The 18,899-nt window shown below is 39.0% G+C and overlaps 1 protein-coding gene and 1 non-coding gene across 5 annotated transcripts in view; one reads left to right on the top strand and one right to left on the bottom strand.

The window, feature by feature from the left end:
• LOC133523665 (protein-L-histidine N-pros-methyltransferase) overlaps positions 1 to 18,899 on the top strand; it is a 115,260-nt gene that overhangs the window by 17,578 nt on the left and 78,783 nt on the right. The gene's annotated exons all lie outside the window — the stretch shown is intronic.
• Positions 12,575 to 12,646, bottom strand: Trnaq-cug (transfer RNA glutamine (anticodon CUG)). The gene has a single exon. It is a non-coding gene; the product is annotated as a tRNA-Gln (tRNA).

The following is an 18,899-nucleotide window of genomic DNA, read 5'->3' on the forward strand; positions in this document are numbered from 1 at the left end:
GTTGTACCTAGAACAAATAAAATACGCCACAAATCAGCACTATTCCCTGTAATAACTAATTATTATATTTTTTAAACAAGTTATTTAATAGCCAGCCTATATTACGTCTCAGAAACTTCCTTTATGACATGTTGTAGGTAGTTTGCAAATAAAATCTAGTGAAATAACGGCGGCTAGGAGCCTTGAAGGGCTCACAGCCTGATTGCCAGATCCAATTTTCCTCCTGTAGCCAATTCCCTCAAGCATCAGGTCGCCCGGGCACTTCTTGGCGCGTACGCAATCGACGCTCACGTGTACCTCCATAACGAGGATATATTTGCGTATGAAGAACACGAAATACCTCTGAATTGTGGAGGGAATAAGGCATTCAACCCGCTCCATTCCACCCCGAAAACGCCTCCCGCTCGCGACCCTTTTAACTTTCATCTCTGTCGAGTGCTCGGTCCACATACTTTTGTTCTATTTGATCAATGTTATTAAAATGTCGCGGGCTTCGGGATTACAGACATCTGACTATCGTATAAGCCGCTCAAGTGTAATAAGGGACTGGATTTCATGAAAGTTTGCGGTTTGAATTTTCTTATCTCGTTTATTGCACGGCCCTTGTGGTATTTTTTGGATAATATAAAACGAAAGGTACACAAACGCTTTCAATGAACTAATAAAACGAAGTGGTGGTGAATTTGGCTGACTTTCTTGATTTGACCGACCTTCTTTCATCATAAGTTGGAAACATTATAATATTCTTAAGGCCGTTTTCGTATTTTTTCAACTCGTAAGTGCCTGCATCATCTGTGTATAACGCCTTCTTATATATTTTTTTTATTTTTCCGAAATGTTTACAATTTCATATCATGTGATTCACGTGTGGTAATCTAAATCTTTCAACCTCGCACATATCTTATGTAGGTAGTTTCTTAACGAAACCCTTGTTTGGTCGAGAAAATTTCGTCTCGTATACATATTGATTTAGAGATGTTTCATATTCATATTATATTATATTCATATTATATGTATATGTTTTATGTTACTTCTGACTTAAAGATGACTTTACGGAAGGGTACTAGAAATGTCCGATGAATTGATCTAGATAAAGAAGTGAACTGGAAAAAGCATGTCGAACTTACCAAAACCAAAGCACTGAGAGTGTTTGGAATGTGTATATCGGCATATAGCAAAACATGGGTTTTCAATCCAAAGGGACTAAGATGGATCTATAATCCATGATGGTAAGACCTATCATTTTGCATGGTGGCCAGGCCAAGGACACTAAAAAGCACATGCAGGGATGCCCTTATGAAAATACAAATAACGGCATGCATGGCTATTGCAGGCGCGTTCAGAACGACGCCAACAGCGGCGATGGGATACCTACTGCTACACCTAGTAGTGATATAATCAGAGGCGCAGAAATCGTTACACAGGTTGGCTTTAAGAGGGAAGTATACCACGTGATCGTCCAAAAAAATGAGAAATTGTTTTTCCGCTTGTAAATATTTTCCATTATCCACGATTTTTTAGTTTGTCAAAATGAAAAAGAGGTTATAGGTTTTCCTTTTTTTTTTTCAAAATTAGCAATACAAAATATACATATTTGTTTATTTTCTAAAGCGAATTCTATAAACCGAGAATATATTATGCTGAAGCTATCGACAAGATCAAAGTGCTTTCTTAAGATTTAGTTAGTGGAAAACGTTTTCTCCTGAAATGACATTTCATAGAAAAAGTACCGTTATTTCGCTAAGATCGAAAAGCTATTCTTCCCTCTTAACAGGCCTCTGGGGCGATAACAAGCCAAAGACTAAACACACAAACAATGTGGCAAATTTAAGAAAAGGACAATGAATATGTTAAATATATCAAATCGGGTTACTAACGTATATCAAGTCGATGATTGCTCGACAGGTTTCGTTATGGAGCGAAACATGACAAGCAATCATCGACTTTAGATACGTGAGTTATCCGGTTTAATACATTTAATATGTCAGTGTCTCACGTAAGGTTTGTTATTAAGATAACGAATATGGGTTGGGATAAGATGTAACCCAAGTTTGTGTTCCGCAAGAATTTTAAATTTAAAGTTCCTACAAAGGCCGAATGGACTCAAGGTTTTGAAGCATCAATTTCTGATGGCAACAACATCATATGATACACAGACGGGTCCAAGACAGTATCTGGTACGGGGCAGCCATTTATGCAAATGACTTTAGTAGTAATAAGTAGTATAAGCATGGGCAATTACGCCACTGTGTTCCAAGCCGATAAATACGCTATAATTGCATGTGTAGTTAGGCAGACCCAAGGGAAGAATATCTTTATACTCAGCGACAGTCAGGCTGCATTCAATGCGCTGAAGGCGCCCAGAGTGGACTCTAGACTGGTATACAATGGCGTCCAAGCTCTGAACAAGCTTGGAAGGCAAAACAAAGTGCAACTGGTACAGATCCCATGGCACGAGGGATTCATAGGCAATGAAAATGCAGATGAACTTGCTAGAGCCGGATCTGTAAGCAAACTTATAGGCCCATTCGTGGGGCTCTCACAGAGAACCATTATAACGGCTATAAAAGAACATACTAAGATCAAACATCAAAAAGAATAACAGAGTCTGACGGGTCTAAAGCACTCAAAGCTCTTTATGCAAAGAGTAGACTCCGGTTGGAGAAAAAGCTAAGTTAACGGATCATTCTTAAGGGGGTAATTGCACAATAGATCCCTATGGGTCCAAATGTATCCGTATAAAATTATAAGATAAGATCTCTTCTTCCTCGCGTTGTCCCGGCATTTTGCCACGGCTCATGGGAGCCTGGGGTCCGCTTGATAACTAATCCTAAGATTTGGCGTAGGCACTAGTTTTTACGAAAGCGACTGCCATCTGACCTTCCAACCCAGAGGGTAAACTAGGCCCTGTTGGGATTAGTCCGGTTTTCTCACGATGTTTTTCCTTCACCGAAAAGCGACTGGTAAAAATCAAATGATATTTCGTACATAAGTTCCGAAAAACTCATTAGTACGAGCCGGGGTTTGAACCCGCGACCTCCGGATTGCAAGTCGCACGCTCTTACCGCTAGGCCACCAGCGCTTTTTTTTAAATTATAAGATAAGATACAGATGACAAATTATTGATCAGCACTGTAACAAGCACCGTGTCGCTGCACTTATAAATTACGGCGTGTGTTGTGTTGTGTGTGCTGTGTCAAGAAAAGAAAATCTTATTTATAGTTGTTTGGATACAATTTATAAGCGCAACGACGCGACAGAATAAGACTCGCTGCGCTCGCGTCACACGATCTCAACCGTCACCCGTAATCACTGCTATCCATTCTGTTAAAACCACCCGGGGATAAATTAGTTAAGTAGACGCTTCCGCTAATCGGCCGGTTGGTGCCGGTCGCTCTAAATGGATTAATTTATACTTATGAGCGAGGACATTTTCGGTGTCACGCGAGGATGGGGTGATTGTGTTGTGATTGCTTGCGCTTCCTATGAAGGCATCCTTTATTAAACGGGTCGGCCTCGCGCCCGTCCGTAACATTAAAACTCTTTAGTATTGCGTTGCGCAAGGCGATAACACTTTGCGATACATTATCCACTTGCTTTCATAGTTCACCAATTGACGCTGCATTCTATTTAAGGAACTCTTTTGACGTTGTAGGTCACCTTTGTTTCAATTAGTGTTTTGCGAATTTGAATAGGTGATAAATACTGATAATGTGTACATTGTAAAATGTTGTTTAAGGTATATTGCATTTTGCATGCTAGTAAAGTTCAGTACTCATCAGAAGTTACCGTTGTTTAAGGATATTTTTCTGATTGTACAGTGTACATTCCAGTGTTGGCCGAACCTTAATTAGAATTGAAAATATTGAAAACTCACCATTAAAAATGTGAACTGTAAACCGTAACGGACGGTTACAGTTTACGGTACGATTTGTAATGGGTAATTTTCAATTCTAATTAACGTTCGGCCAACACTGGTACATTCGGATGGAGGGAAGGGGACCCTGGGCCACCATCCAACATGAAGTTATGTCAAATTGACTACTTTATAAACTTTGATACCTAGTGGTTTCTTGCGCTACGAAAAAAGTGACTGCATCTCTTTTGTTTTCTCTATAATAAGAGATGTGATGTGATTTATCTATTCTCAATTATAAAGCCCGAACCTAACCTAACAAACGACTCTTTTTGGCCTAGTGGTTGGCTGTTTATAATTCTTATTTTATGTGCAAAGAAGTTTAAATAAATAAATAAGAGATGCGACACTAGTCGGCAACTGTCCGTAGTATCAGAAGCTTCAATTATTTCTATAACTGAAGTGCATAGACAACGTATTCCTCTGCTGGACCGAAGTTGGTTTACTTCAATTCCATCTTCCTCAGCTATTCAAATACGCTCATATTCCTATTTGTTTGCCGTATAGATGCACCTCGAATACCTCGATACCGGAGGCGTGGTGTCCACGTCCTAAGACACCTGAGTCGCACTGGGCGCATCGCTCACTGCAATCTGTACATTATTTCTCCATTGTTCGCGTAACGAGCCCCCTCCCCCTGAAGGCGCCACCCGTCAACCTCCCCCCTGTTCCCAGGCGCCCCCCCGGGCGGGTGGCTCGCGCCTTTCTTTTATCATTCCTCTCTTTATTTCCGAATGCAAATAATCCTCCACACGTGTGAGAACCGAAACCATTGTTCTCGCCTCCCGCCCCCACCGGGGACCTTGGTGACGCAATCTTTTTCTTCGGCATTTAGGCAAATGTGAGCATCTACATATCAGCACATGAGTCGTTACGTCATATTTTGAGAAAACTATAGGTACGAATACAAGATCGCATACAACTTGTTGACATAAGGCCATCGAAAACAATAAACAAATATACTTAACAAAACATATCTATGCCTGCTTTGCTGAAAAACTAATTTATAGCACCATACCTTGTAACCTCATGTTGGTTTAACATTTTTGTATTGAAAAATAATAGTTAATTTTGACTAGGTTCCAATGAAATATACATGTTATTCTCATGCTCAATCATTGCTCTATCACTTCTTCGAGTATTAAATGCCTCTTATAAACGAAAAGTAGACACTCTCTACTTATTCTACTTCTAAGTACATATTTTCATTGCTCTCGGCTATAGTAACAATTTTTTCTTCATTACTTATTATTAATCACCGTCTTTAAGAAGTAAATAATGGGCGGGCAAAGGGCTAGGGCAGAGCGCTCGGGCCAGCGACGGCGGCGCCCTACTTGCCGAGTGGAGGACAAACAGCTCGTTAGGCCTCCGCGGAAGGGTGGAGCGCTGACTCCCAGAAAAACGCTAAGTGGGAAATCAATAGGTATTAGGCGCGATATCGGACCACCGTGTCACACCATGATGGATGGCAGCCCCTAACTTCCCGCCTCGAATCTAATAATGACAATATACAAATTGACGTCCGCGACCGCTTCCGAAACGCGATAGTGCGCCCCTGTCACCACTCACATTATGTAAACAAACATGAAAAAACGGATCGGTCGCTCTCAATTTCAGTAATAGAAATCTCAATTACGGATATGTTTTTTGCGTCGCCATCTATCATGCGGCGTCCTCAGAAGGCTGCTCCCGTGTGAGTCAATCGTCGCGTCGAATAATGGCATCGCCTCCGTGACGTCTCAGAGCGCGATATTGGAGAGGATCGACGGGCGGGAGTCACTCGCGCCTCTACATATTGAAAGCTATTCGGAATTTGCAAATAAATACACACAGGTACATGCACGCCACCTTAGCCTGCCGCCGCGCGCGACACCTCGCGCATCACTGGTGCCTCTAATAAAATTGAAATCGCATTTGCTGACTCTCCGAGACCATCCTTCTTTGATATCGGAAGCCTCAAACCCATATTAGTTCTGAATTTCAAATAGTGCGCCCTTTACGAACTTGGGCGGCTCAAATTCTAATTTCTAAGCTACCACTTGAAGTAAAGTGGAAATAGTGCCATTGAAAGGGTTTTTCTAATTTCGTTGTCTGAGAATATGCTCAAAGCTTGGGTGTGCGTATGGAATGAAACTAAAAGAGTTTTCATGTTGATTTGGTTTGTGGTATTGTGACTCTCCACATTTGCAATCATGAGTCTGTTAAAGGCACACAAACTAATTTTGGTACATTTCTCAACCTTTCTTTAGAGAACTATAGCTCATTTTCAAGCAAATTCTTAAGGTGCAGTGAGTTAAGGTCGTCCTGAGAACTCAGCTCGCTGAGCACTGAGCGGACGGCCGTACCGTGTAAAAAAAGGTAATAGATGAGTTCGATCACAAGTACCTACGCATTTTTAGAAGGAATTTTGATTATGATCTAAAAATGGCAGTTTAAACTGCTGGCTGAACCCACTGCTGAAACTGTTCTAGGTGGTGGTCTAGATTGTAATATTTAGAGTTTACTTAAGCTAACAATACTTTCTACAACTCCAATGGGAAAATTATATGAACAATGAAAAACTGTCAACAGATTGTATGTATTGCTGAGGTAGACAAAACCACAAAGGGGCCATACCAATACTGATGTTGTTCAAGTTATAACTATCAAGATCAAACAAATATTTACGTTGCTGCTCTATGTTATTTCTACGGTTAGTCTAAAGTAAGAAATTTACTTAAGTAAGTTAACTAATTCGAGGTGAAGTGGCCAGCAAGAGCTCAAGCCGTTTTAATGCTAACTACTTCCGCGATGTCTAGTCTTACATGAGATTAAGCCGGGGTGGCAGGAGAGTGTGGGGGGTGTATTTATGTCACCTCGGGGACACGAGCGCTCGCCCCTCTCCCAATTATACCGCAGTAAAAGTCATAAAAAGACACCCGAAGTTTTTACACGAACCAAGAAGAGGCTCACGCGAAATTAAGAGGGGCGCCGAAATGTGAGATGAGCATGAATTTTTTATAAGCCCAGATGATGGTGCTCCGTTTATGATGTCTTATGGCGGTAAATGCTCGCGGAGCACGCGCTCTTTGTTTGCTCGGCTGAATCTTTGATAAGCCCGCTTTATTGCTGCCAGCTCTATCAAATAATTAATTACTATCCGGAACACACCTTCATGCCTCGAGTGACCATGGCTTGATGGATGTGTATCTTTATTATCATCTCTAATGTTCCATCCTGCATCGTAAAGGGAACTCAATATGTAGCAGACTATAAAAAGCATTCACAAACACAGCCTTAAATCGATAAACTGCAATTACCTACTTGGATACAGCACTTACATTTTTTATGTATTAAATATCATTTTTAACAACGGATATTCTATAAACCCGACACTTATATATTTTATTTATAATGTCATTGCCTTATTGCGTACTTATTTGTAACTTATGTTGACTTTTAGATGAAAATAATACGTTGTTATTATGGATATAGAATCCTATATGAGTACGTAAAGTCGATCGTACTTATTCAGTAGATGGACGCCATAAATTATACCTTTAATGCGATTTATGTTTACGAAAGCAGGTCGAAAACGACCTGAGACCTGGTTAACGCAAACAATGATTTTTGTTTTGTTTACGCTTTGTATGGAACAATACATTCTTACGTTTAATTTCTTTTGGGCCCCAATTGATTTCTTTTACGACCTTGTTTATTGAGTTCGCTCAAAACTTGAAAATGGCAATTGTTCGTTGGGGCTCGAAGCAGCGCCATTGCAGTCTGTACCGCTTTATCCTCTTAAGCTTAAGTTTTTCTAGACTGTAATAAAAATCTAGCGCAGTTCAAGGCATAATGTGTTCGATGCACCCGTAGCCTCGCCAGATAAAGAGGCAGCCTGAACACAAATCAATGTATAATTCATACGGTGAAAACACTTATATTAACGCGTTGCGTATCGCCTGTATCGCTACGCCATGTTTGTTATCGCTACTTTATGTACAGACAGCTGGATTAAAAATTATAATGAGTGCTACTAGAGCATCGGTGTAATAAGATCCTTACATTAACATGCTGTTATAGTATTCTATTCTTGGGCATACCCATTATGCCATCGCTGCGTCACACAAATCTTTGTTTCTTTATCTGAAAGACGGCTCTAGGAGCATAACTTGAGTTATTAGTTATTAGTAGTGACAGGACACTGACAACAAAGGCTATTAAATAAGATAATGAAACTTAGATAATCTTCTACACGTTTCGATTGATTAGTTCATTAAAGGAAATTAGTTTGTGTAGCAAATTGGATCTAAATTTAACTATCGTTTTATGCTTTAGTAATAAGTAATCTCCCGAGTTAGAAATCATGTTGTTATGGGTTTAACTGGCCAATTTAGCCTGCCGCTTAAAACGCATCGCAGTTTCGATCAAAATAGGTACTTGTTTAATTAAACTATCTTTTCAATACTTGTTTCAGTTAGGTGTCAGAAGCTAGACAAAAATATAAATGAGTTTATGGTCGTTATTACTCTAAAAGATTGCTGTCTAGGTGGAGTGTCTTGTTACATTCACGTCGAACGTCTCGTATCGTGCACACACGTCGTAAACTTTGAGTGGAAGTGCGGCAGAGGTGTCACGGCACCAAGGGTATGGACCGGGGACCCTTGAGTATGTACCTGCTCTGCGTGCGTGCCGGCCTCCGGTCCTCTGAGCTAATATGATTATGACAACGCTACGTGCCAACCCAGCGCCGGGAATCCTCGCACAAATATTCATTAATCTTTCACGGGCCGACGTCGGCCGCGATGGAGATTTAATCAGATTAAGGATCATCTTTTTTTGCGGGAAAAGTCATGCCCTTTTGTTGCTAGTCGGCCGTCGCTCGCACTTTTGTGCTGAATTTATGACTGACGACGTTTGTTCTGAATGTGAATTGTGTAGGCTTTCTCTTCTTACTTAATTGTTAGTATGGTTAGTCGGCGTGTGGCGTGTTAGGCGCCGCGGCGGCTGTCGTATTGGTTGCTTGCTCTGACACTGCGGCCCGCGCCCGTGCGCCACGCAGTCTGACCCAGACGAGGCGCCCGACGATGCGCTTTATGGCCGATACGAGACGTAAATACCTACACGGGGATACGACTTTCACGGTCAACAACTGTAAAACGCTCACTCATAGAGTAATCGGTTTCTCGATAGGGTTCATCCATTTAATATTCCCAATTAACACCAAGTACGATTGGATTAGAAAGGAACATACACGAAAGCAAATGCCGAGCAATAAATACAGTATTCGACTGCCTTCTCAAAAATGTTAACACTTAAATGTTCGTGCGGCAAGCAGTCCGTTTGATTCGTAGATAGGGCGCTGAAGGCCGTATAAAAAGGAGAATTAAGCGCGGCGAAACGCGCGTAAAATTATTTTACCATTGTATGCAAATCAACGCCGCCGTGATTATTTTATTTCCTAAGAGTCTCTGAATATAAATCTCGATTAAAAATAAACTAGTCTGCCAAACGGCTCTTAGTTGATAGGTGTTTTAATAGGCCATTAAGTGCCGCGTTTAAATTTCACCAAGATAACTTTTTCTATTGATTTGGCGCAGACAGAAAAATAGCCGCGTTGAAGACCAATAACGGGCTCAGACATACAAGAAAAGTATGAATGAGTAAATAAATACACGGAAAGTTGACAACACCGAAGTTTGCGGACGTTTACAGCTAACAAAAAGGTCGTGCGTGCGCGTCCGCCGAATGTGGAAATACCTGTGCACGTTTTGATGAATCCAACTTCTGACAGCTACGCTGTGTTACAAGTGACCGATGTTTATTTTGATAAAAACATTTCTTTCCAATACCTAACGGAAGATTATTATTAGAACGAAACTTCTTTCTTTTTCAAAGCTGAACAGCTTTTGTGATGCACCTTAAATAATTTTATACCACTTCAGTGGCATTTAACCATACGGCCCGCTTGATGGTAAGCCTTAAGCCTATGAACATCCGCAACTCCAGGTGTAAATAATTACATCCCTTTTTATACAATAGAAATTTTACTCAAAAAAACAAATGCGTTGATGCTGTGATTTTAAAATCGTATTACTTGCAGACTACACCGGTTTTGGGTTAATGAAGATGTTGCCACCCCTCACCAAGGCTACGTGTTCAAAAGAAGCAGTTCAAAAGACTTGTAAAATGTCCCAGAGTAGATATGTACCTACACATTGCATTTTTCTGCATTCGTAACGATTTACATTAAACTATCAAGCGGAAAGGTCCGGGTAATCGTAACATTCTTGACACCCGAGCGGGATAAAACGGGCGGCCATCTTGGATATAAACGCATAACTCATTTATTAAAAGGAGTCGCTTCGGTCCCTGCGGCGTGCGGTGTCTAATGAAAGTTGCGCTGCAAAAACGTAGCGTCGCCGGGAATGTGTCGCCCGCGCGTTCGAAGACGTGTACAGGCTATAAAAATACCAAGTGTCATTCCAATTCCTTACCGAGCACAGGGAAAACGAAAGGTCATGTGAACCAGTATATCGCCGTTCCAGTTTAAGCATAATTGTTGCTGGATTCGAGGGCAAGTTTCAATAGGTGGCCCGAGAACCTGATTAGCTTGCGATTGCATAACCTATGGGAATATTCACCCGGCCGACTCGCGCCCCTCTCCATTTCTTTTTCAATCAATTCAATCAAAGGCTTCCATATTCGATTCCCGTTTGATGGCCGAACTGCGTGATATTTTAGACGGAAACGAGTAAAACTCGATCCACCAATTAACCGGTAAATTTAAAAAAATTATGTAATGATAAAACCAAAAACCGTCGATTCGTTAAAATAAATTTACTCCCGAAACGACTTCTAATTTCGGAGCGCGAGAGTTAAAGCGGCTGCTTTTTGCCGCTGTTAATTTCAGCGGACAATAGGTGGAGCGATCGCCGAACGCGTTCGGACAATCGACACTCCATTCTGAGCGCACTTAATTGCTCCTTTTGCCATTGAATAATTTCCATTCCAGCGCCCGCACATAATGAACGTTTGCTTATTTCAACAATTTTCCATTGGCAAACAACTCTATCACACTGATCTTTGCTGGAATTTAATTGTCGACCCGGCGGAATGTTTCGATAATAGGCCTCAATGAAAGTGGGATCGACTTAGAACTGACCCATAGTTAACCTGGAGTTATTTTAACAGCCGAGCGCTTGGGTGGTAACGAGCGACGATATTGTCTCGAGACATAACGGCTGATTTTACGATCAAATCGGCCCAGTTGGTGCTTAATGTAGAACCAGTTTAAATACACTCGTAAATCTGGCGCGCGCGTGCCCACGCCTCGGATGACGGCTCGTCTGCGGCGCGTGCGGCTTGACAGCTCTGACAAACCTGATCTCAAACCTGCTGCTCTGATAAACTTTATCAATAGCAGGCCCTAGGTTTTGATTCCACACATGACTTAGGCCAAACAATCCTCATTTCGAAAACTACATTCAGGGCCAGTTGTCAGCTCGTTCCTGGATCAAACGCACACGTTGTCGTTGTATTTCCGAGCGAACCCCGTGCTCAGGTTGAAACTGGGAATACGCTATGACTATATGTCAAGTAATAGATAATAGTATCTACCGAAAAAAACAAAAACTCAGCAGACTGCAGAACTTTCTGATCTATAAGGGGATTGTACAAATATGATAATATGTATTTAACAGACAGACATAGAAATGTTTTTCATTTCATTTAAACGGCGTTTTTATTATGTCTCGAGGTGCTAAATAAAAAGTTTAAAGTTTTTAGAGAGCCAAGAGTTTAAAGTTTTTCAGTCGTTTTTAGGGTTCCGTAGTCAACCAGGAACCCTTATAGTTTCGCCATGTCCGTCTGTCTGTCCGTCCGCGGCTTTGCTCAGTGATGACAGGACGGTAAAATAAAAACAAAAAAATTTTTTTTTTTATTCCCACACAAAATTTTTTTTTCGTTTTAACCCAATGGTGTGAGGTATCGACGCAATACGAATTCGGGTCTCCAACAATCTCTCCGAAAGAAAAAAAATGCGTCCCCCCTTTCTAATTGTAGAACCTTGGGTCCAAAAAATATAAAAAAAAAATTGTTAGACAAAAGCTTAATAAATACTTTCAATGAAAACTATAGCGAACATGATCGGTCCAGCCGTTTTTGAGTTATATCAAAAAGTCTTCTCTTCTTAGTAAAACGACGTAAATACAAAGCGCTGCGAAGGTACTCCCTTATGCTTGTAATGTACATGATACTTACTAAGTACTAGCCCCCGTTTAGCCTATTCTGACAGAATGGTAACACGGAACCCTACATTACTACATTTTTATTAAATGCAGCACCTATATGACTGTTGATATAGTAAGTTTTCTTTTGACCGTTCATATTTATTATCGTTTTCTATTCGATTTATATATACTCATGTTTAGAAAAAAAAATTGTGCGTGGAAGTCCCTCCGCGCGGAAGAAGTGAAATTTCGTAATGTGGAGATGAAAATAATGCTCTAAAACCATATGGTTTATATTAAGAGGTTTATATTAACCTTGTTGGAAGTCGCATAAGTTTCACTTCAAAAATATTTTAAATTAAGATTAATAAATAGATTTAATATCTAAATATATATATTCTAAAATTCCTAAATAATAGAAAATATAAAAAGAAAAAATACAAAAGTCAGGTTCCACCGAGATTTGAACTCGGATCGCTGGATTCAGAGTCCAGAGTGCTAACCATTACACCGTGGAACCGGCTGAGCTAATCGACGAATTTACTCATCACAAACTCTTACTACTTTATGTTACCGATTATAGCGTTAAACGTTTAACGCAACCTTGTTGGAAGTCCCATAAGAAGTTTCACTTCAAAAACTTACCCACATGTATCAAATTCAACTTCTTCATACTATTGGCAATGTTAAATTTGCACCGATTCGTGATACAAATTGTTCGAGAGATCACTAAACTTGTCCTTCTGTTACTTGACAGAAACAGGGTTTAGTCTCTTCATTGCCCTAGACCCTAAGCGCAAGGTATATTAGCATTAGTCCAAATTCATTAACGTAACTGTTTGCCGGGAAAAGATTAAGAATCGTGAAGAAACGCAAAAGAACCTGCTATATATTATATAGGTACTTTTACTGGAGATTCCATTACCAAATCCAATGATTTGGTTAAAAGCCTGCATTCCCATGCTCTGATGCGGAAGTATCGCAATGCAAATTGACGAATAACTGTCGCATCCTCGAAACTAACCTTAAATTACATCAAACTCAACTTTATGAAGACACGTTAAAGTTTAAGTTTGGAACATTTGAAACGTTATACGATCGTGCGAAAGTATAGTAGAAATGAATCTGCGCGAGATCACGTCGCCTATAAATCCCGTCCCGATAGAACAATTAAAAGACGAGTTTGAAACAATTACGCAGCCCCTCCGGCGCGTCGTGACGATACGGCCAACCATGGCAATCTTAGTGTAATTGCGTTATTATAGGACATTTGTTTACTGAAAATTATGATAAATGCAAAATAATCGAGCTAGGCTATTAAATGGTTAGCACGTCTCGGAAATGATTTTTAAATGTACTTACGCGCAATATTTATATACGTGTTTAACGTAAGGTGAGTTCGACTAAAATGGGACACCGGGCAAGACGGTATGATTCAAATTTCCTCATGTTGCGGGGTTTTTTTAATGCTGGCAATGTGATGCAACGCACCATTTTATCCCGCACCCCCTTCAGTCCGCACTTGTTGCTCAGACTATAATAAGTCGCGTGATATGCCATATATATATATATATATATATAAGTGCAAACGTCAAAAAAAATATCCGGAAAGATTTTTTGTTTAATAACTGGTAAGTTTAGCGTTAAAATTTAATGAAAAGTAAATAATAAGATAAATTAAATTATCGATATTTTCCTTAATATTAGTAATCGCCGGCCCCCAGCTTCGTTTGTAACTGTATGTTTTATATGACCCCTAGGTTAGAAAAAAAGTATAATCAGTGAAGTTTAAAAAAATCCCTTTAAAATAAAGGAAAAGGGCTGCATTATTATCTTGTTTCATGTTAATACTTTCAATATTTATTTATTTTTTCAAACAAAGCTTGGAGCGATTACTATTTTACTCATCATAATTGCAAAGAAGTATCGATAATTGGGTTTATCGATAAAGGAACTCCCCTATCTGTCATTAAATTTTGCCCCCTAAATAACGATGTCTGCGTATAACGTATCTGCCACTTCTTGTGTAGTCGCTTATAAAAATGAATGGTTCGGTCTCTGTGTTCAGCTTAGGACCACGAGCAACTAAAACCAATAACCAATATCGCAGACATGTATTAGTCGAAGCAGGTCCAGCCGCGAGGCAACGGCAGTATGTAATGGAATGCTTTATCGAGTAGCAGCATTGTCGGACGTTAATCGAAATCAATTGTTTCACGGCAATAAGTCTTCGCAAGCAGTTTTAATTGAGACTTGCTATCAATGCTATCGTAATATCTTTGCCTCGGGCCGCTTCCATGGTTGCTTGTGATAGCAATGTCTGCTGTAGGTCCAAAGTAATCGCGCCATCTATGAATTCACTTTACTATTTTAATGACGGGAAATTGGAAAGCATAAGCGATTTGAATTCAAATTTCAGGTCGGTTTCTAGTGATTAGGCAATGAAAAAATCCTTTTACAAGTAGGTAGGTAATATTGTCAGTAGAGAAAATTAAAGTGTGATTTTAACGACCTGTCTGGCCTAGTGGGTAGTGAAGGGTCATTGGCAGGGGTCAATGACGTATATTTATGAGGTAGTGACACGTTAAGGAAAATTTAAACACATTCACGTGCAAAAAGATCACTCGTACTAGGCAGGGATCGAAAAATCAACTCTGCAACCATCCCATCAAACTGACCAAGTCGTTTAAAATTATGTCACATGTATGACCAAAAGTATACAGCAAGCTCTCAGCGGAGATATAGAGAAGTAGAAGAGAGAGAAATGCGGGTAGTACCCAAACATAAAAAAAATATTAAGATAATAGCTTTTGGGCTACTCTTTTTACGACATTAAAGATTTTTTTTGACCTGCCTAATAATTTATAAATGCAATTTAATCATTATTATATATTGTATCTAATTTAATAATTTTAGTGAATAATTCACATTTACCTTTTTTATTTATGTTACGTCGGTGGCAAACAAGCATATGGCCTGCCTGATGGTAAGCAGTCTCCGTAGCCTATGTATGCCTGCAACTCCAGAGGAGTTACATGCGCGTTGCCGACCCTAACCCCACCCCCCTCGTTGAGCTCTGGCAACCTTACTCACCGGCAGGAACATAACACTATGAGTAGGATCAAGTGTTATTTGGCTGCGGTTTTCTGTAAGGTGGAGGTACTTCCCCAGTTGGGCTCTGCTCTAGATCTGGAATGACATCCGCCGTGCTGTGCCCTACCACACAAGGCGAGATGATATTCACATTGCCCATACCTCTCTTTTGGACGTAGTTTAAGGACATACCCGGGTCCCGGGTCCGGGTTACCTATCCTAATATTATAATTAATATATATATTATTTAGTTATATATAGGGTTCCGTAGCCAAATGGCAAAAAACGGAACCCTTATAGATTCGTCATGTCCGTCTGTCTGTCCGTTTATGTCACAGCCACTTTTTTCCGAAACTATTAGAACTATACTGTTCAAACTTGGTAAGTAGATGTATTCTATGAACCGCATTAAGATTTTCACACAAAAATAGAAAAAAAAAACAATAAATTTTGGGGGTTCCCCATACTTAGAACTGAAACTCGAATTTTTTTTTTCATCAAACCCATACGTGTATCATGGATAGGTCTTCAAAAATGATATTGAGGTTTCTAATATCATCGTTTGCGCGAGAGACAGTTCCAAAGTGGTAAAATGTGTGTCCCCCTGTAACTTCTAAAATAAGAGTGATAAACCTAAAAAAAAAACAGTACATTACCATGCAAACTTCCACCGAAAATTGGTTTGAACGAGATCTAGCAAGTAGTTTTTTTAATACGTCATAAAATTAAAAAAATATATACATATATTTCATCAAACCCATACGTGTGGGGTATCTATGGATAGGTCAAGATCTAGTAAGTAGTTTTTTTTAATACGTCATAAATGATACGGAACCCTTCATGGGCGAGTCCGCTTTTTTTTGTAAATTGCAACTTAATATTGCCAAATTTATTTGAATAATTGACATTGTACCTTTCCGAATATTTTAATTAATTTGAATGTAATATGCAGACATAGATATTGCAACTGAATAATGCCTTGATTAATAACCTGATATAATATTTATGATACTATAAATAAATAACTATGAAGCCGATGGTCCCGGTTTCAAATCCTGGTAAGGGCATTTATTTGTGTGATGAGTACAGATATTTGTTCCTGAGACTAGGGTGTTTTCTATGTATTTAAGTATTTTTACATTATATATATCGTTGTTTAAATACCCACAACACAAGCCTTGTTTAGCTTACTGTGGGACTTGGTCAATATGTGCAGTAATGTCCTATAATATTTATATATTTGCTTACAAGTAAATTCAAATACATAGATGAATGTAAGGCATTTTGAAAATGAAAGTGAAAATGAAGTTTAGAAAGTGTGAAAAAAGTGAAATTCGTTATTTTTACACCACCTAGGTACTTATTCTTATGTACATATTTATATGACAAAACTTCCAAAACCGTTAGTTAAATTCACTCTTGAAACTACTTACATCAATCAGTATTCTGATCCGTACTCCAGGCGCACAGAGCTCAGAATGCCTGGACAGCCCGGTGTTTGTATTAATGAATATTCCGCGAGTACATATCCGGGAGTAGTGCAGCTAGTGATGTTCCACGGAATATAATACATGTATATTGCGAATTTTAAATATCCATATCCATTAATTTTAAAAATAAATTTTTCGGCGGCAGCATACAAAAAACTGGCCAAGTACGTGTACGTGTTGACACATAATTTTTGACTGTGGCAAAATACCGTGAAAACCAGTTTTAACTGAAATTAATTTTGAATAATTACCTAGTGAAAACTAGTTTGCACCCAAGTACTTTGCAAAAACTAGTTTTGACTGAAAAATCCTAGTTAAGGCCCAGTAAGTACTTGTTCTTCTCTCACTCTCACTGAGCGTAAGCGAGAGCGAGATGGGTGTGAGTGCCCGGGAGCGCGGATATCATGTTTTATGATATTGAAGATTCTTGGAAGCAATAGTTTTAGCTTTTGTGCAAGATTTGTTACAAATTTTAAAGTGCATTTTAGACCTATGTTCGTGATTTTTTTTAATCGAGCGAAAGTCAAAAACTCAGGATTCGAATTCATAGAGTCTACGAGCGAGCGTACGTAAAAGAGCGCTACGACTCTTCAAAAACTTCGCTCTCTGAACCTACTGCACCTTAAAACTAGTTATCACTAAGGCGTTTCGGAAAACTAGTTTTAACTACTGAAAATGCGTTTTCATCAAGGCGATACAGAAAACTAGTTTTAACTAGGTAGGGAAAACGAGTTTTAACTTAAAACGGGTTTTTATGGTAATATATACACTTTTTGTCTTTTTCTTAACTTCATATATTTATTCAATCTAACGTAACGAAATATGCCTAAACGTAACGTGACCTTAAAGTCACACTAATTTTCATCAACTTATCGCTGCCCTAGAAATTTTACTCCTTTCCATATAATAATATTGTGTTTAAAGTTTTATTTTCAACAGGTCACATTTCCAGAACATTCATATTCCCTTGGACTACCAGGGAAATAGGTATTCTTTGGAACATCACTAAGTGCATCTCGCGTTCCGCTCTAGCGTCCAGAGATCTGCATAGGGGCTGATCCCATTTTAATGGAGCGCCCGGCAAACAAGCTCCCGAGCCGCTTACGGCAAATCCACCGGGATCCCCGCGCCACTTAGTGAGAACATAGCTTTTATATGCTGTTTTCTTATGTTTAACTTATTTTTAAAGAAATTGCAGTAAATTTGTCATATTTGTCCTGATCGATGAATTTATATGCTGAACTGAATACCAAGATAGACATTGGAAATAAATAATTGTATTATATACTCCCTATTACGTATTCAGGGATACTGAATGCGCATAATACTGCATGTAAGTAGGTACAGCATAAATTTGATAAAATAAATAAATATGAGAGAGATAAATACATATGAGGTGATACAAATACCTATATTATGAATATGAATATAACAGAGTCACGTGATTTTTAAGTAGGTAGGTAGTAGGTACCTAAAATAACCAACTATAGTAACATTTGATGATGATAATTAGATTACCTGTTCTATGAAATGTTTTATGTTTATTCCTCTCAAATGACCCGTTTTCAATTTACCGTGTTTTCATTAAAAAGGAACTGTCGCAGAGGAATTGAAGTCATAATTAATTACGGACTGCTATTTCTTAAGGTCTATTCAGGTCTCAAAGAGTAGGTACATGGGTCCAACAAGTACAAAACCGTGCTGCAAACGCGGCAGCCTTTACATCTCACCATTCATTTTATATGCAGATACATCGAGAGCTGTAGATCCGTGTTTTTATATTATTGTATTCGAGTAGAAAATACCTTATACATTAACAGATTAACCGCTTATGAAATAGTACTATCTATTAATAGAAAGTTTATCTATTTAAAAAAACCTTCACTTCAATGTTAAATATATTATGTCGTAAAAGAGATATTCGTATTAGGAAGTAAACAGTTTGTGTTCTTCATAGTTTTTTTACAAAATATATTACAATGAGTTACGCGATTGGTCAGCAAATACTATGTTATTTGACTTGATTTAGGTATCTGTTGAAATAATGGCCCTAACTAATCTGGCACGTGAGTATTTTAAAATGACGCATGAATTAAGTCTTGCATATTTACAAGACTTAATGTTTATAGGAGGTATACAGGTTGGCTTAAAGAGCAGCTCACATTAATATCGTCCACAATCGCCTCTACA

This window comes from Cydia pomonella, chromosome 12 (assembly GCF_033807575.1).
Source record: "Cydia pomonella isolate Wapato2018A chromosome 12, ilCydPomo1, whole genome shotgun sequence".
NCBI classification, from domain to species: domain Eukaryota; kingdom Metazoa; phylum Arthropoda; class Insecta; order Lepidoptera; family Tortricidae; genus Cydia; species Cydia pomonella.